Below are 4,487 nucleotides of genomic sequence, written 5' to 3' on the forward strand. Positions count from 1 at the left end.
TATGGTCTCTCTGAATTTTCGAAAATGTCATTGGACCATTCTGCAGGTGGATCTATTCACCTAAAGAAAATGCCTGAAGAGGCTCAAGAACTCATTGACATGGTTGCAAACAACCAATTCATGTACACTTCTGAGAGGAATTCCGTGAATAATGGGATACCTTAGAAGAAAGGCGTTCTTGAAATTGATGCTCTGAATGCCATATTGGCTCAGACCAAAGTGTTGACTCAACAGGTCAACATGATCTCTCAAAATCTGAATGGATGGCAACATGCATCCAACAGTACTAAAGAGGCAGCTTCTGAAGAAGCTTATGATCCTGAGAACCCTGCCATGGCAGAGGTTAATTACATGGGTGAACCTTATGGAAACACCTATAACTCATCATGGAGAAATCATCCAAATTTCTCATGGAAGGATCAACAAAAGCCTCAACAAGGCTTTAACAATGGTGGACGCAATAGGCTGAGCAATAGCAAGCCATATCCATCATCTTCTCAGCAACAGACAGAGAATTCTGAACAAAACACTTCTAATTTAGCCACTATAGTCTCTGATCTGTCAAAGGCCACTTTCAGTTTCATGAGTGAAACAAGATCCTCCATCAGAAATCTGGAGGCACAAGTGGGCCAGCTGAGTAAGAAAGTCATTGAAACTCCTCTCAGTATTCTCCCAAGCAATACAGAATAGAATCCAAAGGGAGAGTGCAAGGCCATTGATATAATCAATATGGCCGAATGCACAAGGGAGGAGGAGGACAAAAATCCTAGTGAGGAAGACCTCCTGGGACGTCCCTCAAGCAAGAAGGAGTTTCCTATTAAGGATCCACAGGAATCTGAGGCTCATATAGAGACCATAGAGATTCCATTAAATCTCCTTCTGCCATTCATGAGCTCTGAAGACTATTCTTCCTCTGAAGAGGATGAAGATGTAACTGGAGAGCAAGTTGCTCAATATTTAGGAGCTATCATGAAGCTGAATGCCAAGTTGTTTGGTAATGAGACTTGGGAAAGTGAACCTCCCTTGTTCATTAGTGAACTGGATACCTGGATTCAGCAAATTTTACCTCAAAAGAAACAAGATCCTGGCAAGTTTTTGATACCTTGTACCATAGGCACCATGACCTTTGAAAAAGCTCTGTGTGATCTGGGGTCAGGGATAAATCTTATGCCACTCTCTGTAATGGAGAAGCTGGGGATCATTGAGGTACAACCTGCCTTGTTCTCATTACAATTGACAGACAAGTCATTAAGACAAGCTTATGGAATAGTAGAGGACGTGTTAGCAAAGGTTGAAGGCCTTTACATCCCTGCTGATTTCATAATCTTAGACACTAGGAAGGAAGAGGATGATTGCATCATCCTTGGAAGACCTTTCCTAGCCACAGCAGGAGCTGTGATAGATGTCAACAGAGGTGAATTAGTCCTTCAATTGAATGGGGACTACCTTGTGTTTAAGGCACATGCCTATCCCTCTGTGATAAAAGAGAGTAAGCATGAAGAGTTTCTCTCAGTTCAGAGTCAGGAAGAGCCCCCACAATCAAACTCTAAGTTTGGTGTTGGGAGGCCACAACCAAACTCTAAGTTTGGTGTTAAGACCCCATATCCAAACTATAAGTTTGGTGTTGGGACTATACAACATTAACCTGATCACCTTTGTGGCTCCATGAGAGCCACTGTCAAGCTATTGACATTAAAGAAGCACTTGTTGGGAGGCAACCCAATTTTATCTAATTTTTATTTTATTCTATATTATTGTTATTTTGTGTTTTATTAGGTACATGATCATGAGGAGTCACGAAAAAATCATAAAAATTAAAAACAGAATCAAAAACAGCAGAAGAAAAAAAATCACACCCTGGAGGAAGCACAAGCTGGCGTTCAATGCCAGTAAGATGCATCTGGCCGGCGTTCAACGCCAGAACAGAGCATCATTCTGGCGCTGAACGCCAGAAACAAGCAACATTCTGGCGCTGAACGCCAGGAATGTGCCTAGAGAGGAAAAGCTGGCGCTGAACGCCAGTAACAAGCATGAAACTGGCGTTCAACGCCAGAAACATGTTACATGTGGGCATTGAACGCCCAGAACGTGCACCAATGGGCGTTTAAACGCCAGAATGGTGTGCAAAGGCATTTTACATGCCTATTTGGTGCAGGGATGGAATTCCTTGACACCTCAGGATCTGTGGACCTCACAGGATCCCCACATACCTCGCCTTCTCTCTCTCCATTCATGGTCATCCCTTCTGTTTTTTATTCACCACTCACATCCATCCACTCTTCCCCATAAACCCCACCTACCTTTAAAAATTCAAAAACACTTTCCCACCCAAACCCACCCTAAAATGGCCGAACCTACCCTCTCCCCTTTCCCTATATAAACCCCTCCATTCCACTTCATTTTCACACAACACAACCCCCTCTTCTATACCTTGGCCGAAACACCATCTCTCCCTTCTCCTCAATATTTTCTTCTTCTTCTTCTTCTTCTTCTCTTCTTTCTTCTCTTGCTCGAGGGTGAGCAATTTTCTAAGTTTGGTGTGGTAAAAGCATAGCTTTTTGCTTTTCCATAACCATTAATGGCACCTAAGGCCAGAGACATCCAAAAAAAAAAAAGAAGAAGAGAAAAAAAGGGAAGACAAAAGCTTTCACCTCTGAGTCATGGGAGATGGAAAGACTCATGTAAAGGGTTTATAGCTCAGTGGTAGAACATTTGACTGCAAATCAAGAGATCCCTGAGATACCTCAGGGGATAAATTGTCCTCCACACAATTATTGGGAGAAACTAAGGATAGGAACACCAAAATTACTAGGAATCATGCAACAGAAGCAGGGAAGAGACATAAAGGAGCTCAAAAAGCACCATTGGACCTTCAAGAAGGCGCCACCCTCACTCAAGTGGATTCATTCCTTGTTCTTATTTCTTTCTGCTTTTCGGTTTTTATGCTGTGTTTATCTATGTTTTGTGTCTCTACTTCATGATCATTAGTATGTAGTAACCATGTCTTAAAGCTATGAATAAATTCCATTAATCCTTCACCTCTCTTAAAAGAAAAATGTTTTAATTCAAAAGAACAAGAAGTACATGAATTTCGAATTTATCCTTGAATTTAATTTAATTATATTGATGTGGTGACAATACTTTTTGTTTTCTGAATGAATGCTTAAACAGTGCATATTTTTTATCTTGTTGTTTATGAATGTTAAAACTGTTGACTCTTGAAAGAATGATGAACAAAGAGAAATGTTATTGATGGTCTGAAAAATCATGAAATTGATTCTTGAAGTAAGAAAAAGTAGTGAAAAGTAAAAGGCTTGTGAAAAAAAAATGGCGAAAAAATTAGAAAGAAAAAGAAAAAGCAAGCAGAAAAAGCCAATAGCCCTTAAAACCAAAAGGCAAGGGTAAAAAGGATCCAAGGCTTTGAGCATCAATGGATAGGAGGGCCCAAGGAAATAAAATCCAGGCCTAAGCAGCTAAACCAAGCTGTCCCTAACCATGTGCTTGTGTCATGAAGGTCCAAGTGAAAAGCTTGAGACTGAGTGGTTAAAGTCGTGATCCAAAGCAAAAGAGTGTGCTTAAGAGCTCTAGACACCACTAACTGGGGACTCTAGCAAAGCTGAGTCACAATCTGAAAAGGTTCACCCAGTTATGTGTCTGTGGCATTTATGTATCCGGTGGTAATACTGGAAAACAAAGTGCTTAGGGCCACGGCCAAGACTCATAAGTAGCTGTGTTCAAGAATCAACATGCTTAACTAGGAAAGTCAATAACACTATCCGAAATTCTAAGTTCCTAGAGAAGCCAATCATTCTAAACTTCAAAGGAAAAAGTGAGATGCCAAAACTGTTCAGAAGCAAAAAGCTACAAGTCCCGCTCATCTAATTAGAATTAATATTCATTGATATTCTGGAATTTATAGTATATTCTCTTCTTTTTATCCTATTTGAGTTTCAGTTGCTTGGGGACAAGCAACAATTTAAGTTTGGTGTTGTGATGAGCGGATAATTTATACGCTTTTTGGCATTGTTTTTAGGTAGTTTTTAGTAAGTTCAAGCTACTTTTAGGGATGTTTTCATTAGTTTTTATGTTAAATTCACATTTCTGGACTTTACTATGAGTTTGTGTGTTTTTCTGTGATTTCAGGTAATTTCTGGCTGAAATTGAGGGACTTGAGCAAAACTCTGAAAAAGGCTGACAAAAGGACTGCTGATGCTGTTGGAATCTGACCTCCCTGCACTCAAAATGGATTTTCTGGAGCTACAGAACTCCAAATGGCACGCTCTCAACGGCGTTGGAAAGTAGACATCCAGAGCTTTCCAACAATATATAATAGTCCATACTTTATTCGGAAATTAACGACGTAACTTGGCGTTGAACGCCAAGTACATGCTGTTGTCTGGAGTTAAACGCCAGAAACACGTCATGATCCGGAGTTGAACGCCCAAAACACGTTATAACTTGGAGTTCAACTCCAAGAAAAGCCTCAG

This window comes from Arachis stenosperma, chromosome 6 (assembly GCF_014773155.1).
Source record: "Arachis stenosperma cultivar V10309 chromosome 6, arast.V10309.gnm1.PFL2, whole genome shotgun sequence".
Classification (NCBI taxonomy): domain Eukaryota; kingdom Viridiplantae; phylum Streptophyta; class Magnoliopsida; order Fabales; family Fabaceae; genus Arachis; species Arachis stenosperma.